At 42.8% G+C, this 9,330-nt stretch overlaps 1 pseudogene; it reads left to right on the top strand.

Moving 5' to 3' along the window:
* The first annotated feature begins 4,680 nt into the window (after positions 1 to 4,680).
* On the top strand, positions 4,681 to 4,796 carry LOC120581855 (uncharacterized; annotated as a pseudogene).
* The last annotated feature ends 4,534 nt before the right edge of the window (positions 4,797 to 9,330 follow it).

The following is a 9,330-nucleotide window of genomic DNA, read 5'->3' as shown; positions in this document are numbered from 1 at the left end:
AATAAGAGTAAGTAGACTGGACGGCAAACTCCAGATTGTGTCTACTGCCGTATGTGGACTTGAATTCTTCTCCCAGGATGTAAAGGAGGAGATAATTATAGCTAGTGATTGCATGCTTAAAAAACACAACTTTTTTTTTTTTTTTTAAGGCAAATGACAAATTCTCATAGATGAAGTTAAATTGTATGTAGTTTGTATCCCCAACAGGTTTAAGAAAAGTAGCTGGGCTGTGTTTTCTCTGCCTAAAGTGCTGCTAATGCAACAAACCACTTGATGTGGCTCATTTCGCTACTTGGGATAGCTTCAGATATCCAGAGTATTGTCACTGAGAAAGTCTATTTAGGCTTTAATGGACAGTACCAGGTGCATTCTTCAAACAGATGATTTAGTACAATGGTAGGCTGCAGCCACGAGCAAGTCCAATCACCATTGGTAGAAAGGGAAGTTAAGAGTACTGTTCTGCAAACACTAGAAAGACCAAAGTGAAAGGTCTAATTAAAGCTCTTGGAAATGCCAGAGGCCACTGAGTACCTCTGCCTCAAAGCTTAGCATGTCTTAGGAGCTGTGAGGTGACCCAGTAGTCTAATTTGTTTTGGTATTTTGTAGTATAATCAGAACTGCTTCAGCAAGGCAGTGGTACTTAAGGGGCAGGGACAAGGACTAGTGGTTAGATTTTGTAAGCCTGGTCAAGGGTAGGCCTCCTGACTACAAAGATATGTCCAAACATGTCTGGAAAAGGCCAGGTTATATGGTATGGTGAAATATAGCAGATGTAAAATGTAGAACATGCCCTTCCTATTGGGTTTAGCTTTCCTTTAAAGGTTAGTCCCTTGCCAACAGCAGTGAGGGTCTGGGATGTATATTGAATGCAGAAGGCAGAGAAGTGGGAGGGGAAGCCATGTAATGTATTCGGTCTTGAGCATTCTTTGTTTCTTAGGACGACATGCAAGAGAAGTGATTAATCTCTACCTTGAAGAAAACTACCATTTCAGTGATCTGTGACTAAAAGTACACCACAAACAGACATAAGCCCCAGCTCACTACTACTTCACATAGCCACACAGAAGCCGGTTGTAAAGGGTTGGAAAGAGACATTCACATGCAAAACTGGGTGGTTGAGGTGGCAGTGCAGTAGCTCTCGGTGACCTCTGAAAAGGTCACAGTGATGAGAGATTTGGTTAGGGCCTCTGCTTGGTGCCACTGCAGCATATTTTGCCTTTGACTCTGAACTTAAAATGTTTTTAAAGGTTTTTATTAAAATGTACAATATATTAGCTTCAGATGTACACCATAGTTATTCAGTATATAGCTAGAGAAGTGACCAGCAACCATCTGACACCATACAACACTATCGTAATATTATTGACTGTATTCTCTATGCTATACCATTACATCCCCAGGACTTGTTGTTTTATTGGAAATTTGAACCTCTTAATTCCCCCTTCACCTCTCCCCACTGCCTTTTTTTTATTTTTCATTTAGAGCTGACATTCAGTATTGTTCGTTTTTGGTGTACAGCATAGTAGTTAGACGTATAATTTACAAAGCAATCCCCCTGACTAGTACCCACCAGGCAATGTATGTAGTTATTACCATATTGACTATATTCTCTATGCTTTACATCCCCATGACTACTTCAGAACTACTAATTTGTACTTAATCCCTTCACCTCCCCTCCCACCTGGCAACCATCAGCTTGTTCCCTGCATCTACGAGTCTTTTGTTTGTTCATTTATTCTCTTTTTTTAGATTATACGTATGAGATCATGTGTTATTTTTCCTCAAATAGAATCTTAATGATAGTGTTCTAGGCCTTTGGGTTTTTATAACTTCACCTCAGATCCAAGGAGAAAATCCTACTCTAGAAAATCAGAAGCCAAAATTTTTAAAGTAGGGCTGGGAATGTGGATAGATGACTTGGAATTTCATAATGAAAGTTTTGTTTAAGCCACCTCTTGAAAACATTTGGACATTTCTGCTGTCAACCTGAGTGGCAGATGGCCTGTATGATTAGGTGTCTTAGAAGAGTGCAAAGTAAGTGATTTGTAGCTTCTGAAATTCATAATTTCTATGTTTCAGTCCTAGAAGCAGTAGCCAACATTCTGAACTAGGTTAGGGTTTTGGTGCACTAGGCATTTGTAGAGTGCAAAATGACTAATTGAATTCATAGTGACTAGTAGAGGAGTAGGTATTGAATGTTCAGTCCCTGAAATGGCAGAAATAGCTAATAGTAATAGGTCTAACACTGAGTATTGCCAGGCATTTTACATGGATTTTTTTATTGAGCTGTCTCACAGAAGGAGAGTGAAGTTAAACATAATTCAGCAGCCTGATCCCAGAGTCCCTGACTTTGAGAAAGTATTCAAGTTCTTTGCTGAAATTTGTAGTTAGTGGCCTTTGAAGGGTGGGCAAGAGTCTATACAGCTTTTGGGTGTAGAGAAACTGACTGTGCTTGTGCCTGGCCTCTGCTTCTGGAAGTCGAGTGTATATGGTGAGAGGTTTGCACACTGGCCCTCTTGAGTGCTGGACCAAGTCAAGTATCCTGGTCACTGCATTCCCTGAGCTCATGGAATGACTTGACTATGTGTCTCAAGGATGTTTATATGAGCCAGAATTGAAAGAGCCAAAGTTGCTCAAAGCTGAGTGAATATTATTCAACTCAGCACCTGCCACCACAGCCTAACTATTGTTCTTGAGGATAAAGGAACTTTCTAAGCAATGGGCTTAGGTTGACAGATATATTAGAAATGAAAAGGAAAACCCATGTTGTCTTTTAAGGAGGTATATATAGAGCGGGACACCCCACCTCCAACTTTTTTTTAAGGGTTTTTTTTAAAAAAGTTTTTGGTCAACGGCAAAATTGAGAAGGTACAGAGATTTCCCATATGCTCCTGTCCCCATGTGTGCGTAACCTCCTCTATTGTCAACATCTACCAGGATGGTATATTTGTTAAAAACGGTGAACCTACATTGACATAATACCCAGAGTCCATCATTTATATTAGGATTCACTCTTGGTGAACATTCTATGGGTTTACATTGGTTATACATTCTGTGGGTTTGAACATGTGTTATTACATGTGTTCATTATAGAGTATTTTCACTGCTCTAAAAAATCCTGTGCTATCTTACCACCCCACAACCCCCAGCCGTTACATCTAAGTGAAATAATTCCTTTTCTCCCTGAAAGCCCAATTGATTTTGGAGTATTCTTGTAGCTGAAGAATAACCTTTTTTTTTTTTTTTTAGAATCTAGTAAACTTCTGGTATTCTGTACAAGTCTGCTAGAAACTAGTCAGCTGTTCAGGCTTTAACAAGGATAGTAAATGGCATTTCATGGCAGCCCTTCATCACCTGACCACCTCCCCACCTTTCTGAAGACCCTTACCGATACGTGATTCTGTACCTTTCCCATCCTCACCAACTTGGCAGAATCCAGGCTGTGCTTTGGTTCTCATCTGGATTCCTGGTGAGGGAATCGATGAATGACAGACCTGAGTCCTAAGTCTATTTATTGCTTGGCCTGGTTTGGGTCTGTAGGAACCAATCTTTGCATTTAAAAGCCTATGACTGCGAGATCTTCTGACACCTAAAATTCCAAGCCATGGGCAATATTCCCATTCTTGTGTATGCGAGAACTACGACTTTCCAATTTGAGGCAAAGAACAGATACTCATCTAAGGGGGAGATCAGAGGTAAGAATAAATTGGCAAAAAGAATAGGAAGAAGGGGAAAGCATGGGTTGTGTGCATTGGAGGGGTGGGGAGGTGGGTTATGTGATTCTAGCAAGAGGGCTTAGTTTTCTTAGGCAGAGTGTAGTTAAGGGCCGCTGTCATCTGGGGAGCATAGCAAATAAGTTGAGCAAGAACTGCTGTTGTCATGCTGCTTGAGTAATGTCCATGGGAGTAAGTAAGCCACTGCCAGGCACCAGCTGAGCTGAGTGGTAGAGTGCTGCTAGTGGCTGGCTTGGGTGGTGTGTCACAGGTACTTGAGTCAGACAAGTGATTGGATGGCCTGGGTGGGCTTGAGAAGGAGCTATTTTGACTTTACCACAGCGCAGGTCCTGTGTCCTGTCCTTGTAGGAGCTGCATGGTGTGTACAAAGGAAGCAGAAGAGTGTAGTGAGGCCCCTGATGCCAGGTGTATTGTCCTGGGTAATCGCAGCTTTGAAGTTTCTCCACTAGCCACTTCTCTGTCTGTGTTAGCCAGGAGCCTTTTAAAATATAACAAGTTTTGAAAGGGCAAACAAGGAAATACCTTTAAACACATTCAGCAACTGCTTACTGAGCACCAGTTGTGTGCTAGGTGTTATTAGGCACTGAGAATAAACAGTGGTGTACAACACAAAGTGTCTGCCCTTGTAGAGCTTACACCTCTGTGAGACCAATATAAAAGAGAAATAATGTACAATGAAAAGAAAAAGTGGGGTAGGAGGCAGGAAGGTAAAAAGATGTGCCCTTGTAGCTAGAGCCTGCACATTACTGTTGTGCAGGTTATCTACTGCACAACTCCACTAATCAGTGAATTAGGACAATTTTCTGCCTAATGGCAAGAATACTTTTTGATGTAGTGGCTTTTAAATTTTTAAATTTAGGATGTGGTTCCATAGTGTAGTGGTTAGCATGTCTGCTTTACACGCAGAAGGCCCTGGGTTCATGTCCCAGTGGAGCCACAACCTATGGTCTAGGGCCATGCCACCCTGAACAAGCCTGATATCTGATCTCAGAAGCTAAGTAGGTTCGGGCCTGGTTACTACTTGGATGGGAGACCACCTAGGAAGACCAGGTGCTGTAGAAATAAATAAAAATAAACAAATTTTTAAATTTAGATAAATTTTAATTTATGCACTGATTGGTAGTTTCTGAGGAGGTAACATTGAGCTAAGACCTAAAGGATGCAAAGAAGCTATCCTTTTCACCTGCCTATATTAGACACTATTTATCACAAGATGACATTTTAAAAAAGAAACTGTAGTTTGTAGAGCAGCACTGACCATGACCTGGCAACATCCCGAGATTTCTGCCTTCAGCTACTGGGGGCAGAAGTTGGAGACAGCAGGGAGGAAGCTGGTGGATGGGAAACAATTGTAGTCCTGGCTGGGTTTTTCTGACCAGAACCTGATGCCTTCACCTGAGCAACAGGACATAGCTCTTTGAAACTGACACAACTGTCCTGGTAGGGACACATTTATACACATGTCAAAGAGACCATAGTCACTGCCAGGGAATCCCCTTCCCTTTTGAGATTCCTTCTCAGGCTTCAAAAGGACTGGTTCATGGGGTCTCAAATTGCTAGCACCTCCCCTCCAGAGCTCTAGAACTCTGATGACCTTGCCTACTAATACTTCAGAGTGCAATCAGACAAGATAAGATCTCTTTCTCCTTCTTGCTACCACCTCCATCAACCTTTCTGCAGCTGTACCTACAACCCTCGACCTCCTCAATTGGGTTATTCCAAATAGCATACCAACATGGCTCTAGTATCTTTCTTTAGTCCTAAAAACAAACTCCTTGGACCTCATGGCCCCCTCGAATATCTGTTCCTTTTCTGTGCTCTTAGCAAAATTCCCTGAAAGAACTGTTATCTGTTTGCTGTTAATCTTCTCATATTACATTCTCTTCTCACCAGACCACTCCACTGAAATAATTGGCTTTATCAAGGTTATTTTCACATTGCTGAGTATAGTACGTATTTTTCCGACTTTATTTAAAGTTCTAGTTTTTAGCATTCGAAGCAATTGACCTAAACAATTTCCTGGAAATAATTTCTTGTCTATCATTACACTACATGTACTTGTCGTCCTCCTATCTTTCTGACTGCTGTTTCTTCTTGTTCTCTAAATGTTAGGGTGACCTAATGCTTAGGTCTCTCTCCTCTACCTAGGTGGTCTCATCTAATCTTACCTATATGCTGAAGAGTCCCAGATTTGTATTCTTAGCTTAACTTCTCTATGCTCCAAAATTATATATCCAATGGCCTCTTTGACATGGCTCAGGTGTCCAATATGCATCTCAAACTGAATTCCTGATCTCCCACCTAAATTCCTGTTGTTCCCTATGTCAGTAAATGGTACTACCATTCATAGTTATCTACCATAGGTAGTCCCCACTATATCTCCAAATAAATCTTTCTCTTCATCTCCACTGCCACTGCCCTAGTTCAGTCCTTAATGATCTTATTACTTCCCTTCTTCCCCCACTACAGTCCATTCTTCACACAGTCACAAGAGAGATCTTTCTAAACTGTAGAGCAGACCATGCCACTTGCTGCTTACCCTCCCTCTCCTGAGGTTGCTAAATGCAAATAGAATAAAATCCAGCTTTCTTACAGTGTCCTCCCTACAAAGCTCTTCATGATTTGGTCTTTACCTGCTTCTCTGCCTTCATTTCTTTTCACTTTCCCCCATTTGTTAAGCTCTAACAATACTGACCTTGCTGTTTCTGAAACATATCAAGCTCATTCTTACCTTAGAGCCTTTGCACGTACCCTATTGAATGCTTCTCTCACCTCTTTCTATGGCCGAGCTGCCTTCAGCAGGTTTCTGCTTAAATGTATTTTGCTCTCGTCTTCCCCACTTCACTTTCTAGATCAACTCTATTTTCTTCATAGTACTTATCTACCTATCTCTTATTTGTGCTTATCACATCTAACTCATTAGAAGACAAACTCCCTGAGGGCAGAAGTTTCTTTCTTCTGTCTTGTTTACCACTGCCTATGACATGGGGGGCAGAGAGGATACCAGATAAATATTTATTGACTGATTGACAGGCACAGACCACATGGCAGTTTTCTGGACCAGTTACTGCACTGAGAAGTTCTCCTTGGGAAATCCTTGCCACTCAGTGGCTCCTTGGCAGACAGGCCTTCCTGACTGGACATTCAGCATTTACAAACTGTCACTTGGCTTGTAGGACATACTCAAGTCACACTCACCTTCACCTCAGTGATGTCTCCCCAAGTCTAGCTCCTGGAATGCTCAGCCTCTCGGCCTGCCCAGGAGCTCCATGGGCAGCCAGCTGGCAGGTACAGACCTTTCAGACAGATTGCCCTCTCTGGTGGTCTTTGCCCCGTGTGCTGGTTCCAGATGTCGCATTGGTGCTGGGGTCCTCTGGAATCCCATAGGAGCATACAGGTGCAAGGACATAGCAAGAGATGGTAGGTCCTGCCTGCCATGGTTTTGTCATCTGCAAAGAAGCCTTTGATACATTGCATTGCACTGTTCCTGTCTGAGCCTACCTGGCCCATGCCACCAAGACTAGCTGTGTGTGAACTTGATTCACAGAGGGAGACTGGACCACAGGTCTGGAGGCTATGTCCAGCATCCCTCTGTGGGTGTGTGACCAAGCTGCAGTGGCATTCAACCTCTGATGGCCAGACCAGGGATCTGGGACCTGGGGAGGAGACAGGGCAGCTTCTGGAGGCATTTCAGTGAGGGGGCAGGGCAAAGAGGGAAAACCTGGGAGGCGGGGCAGGCTCACTGAAGCTGCCTCTCTGTATGGCCACCCTGGCCTCTGGCACCATCTGCTGGCTGGAGCCAATCAGTGCTGGGGAGTTCTCGTGGATGGTCTAGGACAAGACTGAAGGCCAACCCCATTCCTGTCCCTGCCTTTGCTGGGCCCAGCATGGCCATTCTGAGACCGTAAGGGATATCAGTATACCTCCATATACTCTCCCTCTGAGAAAGGGGGTAGAACAGAGGGTAGCCCATGCTCTTCTGTGAAGCTTTGACTCATCTATGGCGAGTTGGTCAGACCTAGGTTCAAATCCCACCTTCCCACTTCCCTGCTGTGTGGCCTGGGGCAGATTACATAACCCATCTCATCTTCACCAGCAGGCCCACTCTGACAATCCTCCATCCAGCCTGGGCCCACAGTTCTCCAGTGGCAATGGGTAAAGATATGGGTCAAGAAGTTTTCTCTATCATTTAGTTGTGGATACCACTTCTGTCTAGAGTTTCCAAGGCAGCTTCCCAACGGTGGGCCCATTGCCCACCAGGGGAGGAACTAACTGCACTGGATGGCTGAGGTAGAAGCAAGGAAGCTGAGTGGTCTTTTCTGCAACTTTGTCCAAGGCCTCGATTGAACTCCTGGGCCTTGAGCAGATAAAATCCTCAGGCACAGGAGCCTTGCAACAACCCCTCACTTTTGCTCCCAACATCTTCCATTACCCCTCTGGCCTTGGGTGTGAAGGGTTGAGCTACCCTGTGAAGGAGAGGCTACAGGGGCTCAAAATTCCTTTTGAGCTGACGCCGTGCTAAGCATGCAACATACATTATCACATTTTTCACACACACCCTTTTATAAAAATTTATTTATGGCTTACATGCAGTACAGAAATGTGATTATAGCTCAGTGAATTTTTATATATGCATACACCCATGAAATCACCATCTGGACTGAGATAGAGAATTTCTAGCATCACAGAAGCTTCCCTCATCAATACCTGCCTCCCTGCCAAAGGTAACTTTTATTCTATCTTCTCTAATCTAGATTAGTTTTGGCCTGTTTTTGGTCTTCATTTCAGTGGACTCACACAATAAGTACTTGTTCATAGCTTCTTATGCTCAACATTATATGTCTGAGATTCATCCATGGTGTTGTTTATATCAGTAGTTTCTTTTTCGTTGCCGTTTAGTATTCCAGTCTATGAATATATGATGGTTTATTTTTTCATTTTATAGTTGATGGATTTGTTATTTCTAGTTTTTTTCTTTTTGAATAAAGTTGCAGCGAACATTCTTAAATATTTCTTTTGGTGGACACAGGATTTATTCCTGTTGGAATTATTGAGCCATCGGTTATATATATGTTTAGCTATAGAAGATATTGTCATTTTTTTGAAGTGTATCAATTCACACCTGTACCAGCAAAGGGTGAGAGTTCCAACTGTTCCACATCCTTGTCAACAATTGGTATTGTTGTTCTCTTAATTGTAGCCATTCTGGAGACTAAAATATTAATTTTCACAAAAATCTTGTAAGATAGGTACTGCTATATGCCCCATACTATAGACAAAGAGACTGGGGCTGGAGAGGGGATGCCGCACATCCCACCCAGATCACACAGGATGTGAGCAGCAAGTGAGCAGCAGCAGATCTGCATGATTCTTGTACACCTGTGGCCATATAAAATTTTAAAGTCAGAAAACTTGGGTCTGCCAAAAATGATAGCTCTCTTATTTTCTTACTTTCTGTAGTACCTCTTTCCATTAGCAGAAATATAATCTGGTCACTTTCTGGTGAATTCAGTCAGGGAGGATATGACCACTCAGTTGTTTCAAGGATATATGTTCAAGTGGAGGGTTCTGTCCCTCTTCTGCTAGCCAAGGTCAC

The sequence above is a fragment of the Pteropus medius genome, unplaced genomic scaffold (genome assembly GCF_902729225.1).
Source record: "Pteropus medius unplaced genomic scaffold, Ma_sr-lr_union100, whole genome shotgun sequence".
Lineage (NCBI taxonomy): Eukaryota > Metazoa > Chordata > Mammalia > Chiroptera > Pteropodidae > Pteropus > Pteropus medius.
The sequence above is the reverse complement of the archived record's forward strand: the minus strand, read 5'-3'. Positions and strand labels throughout refer to the sequence as shown.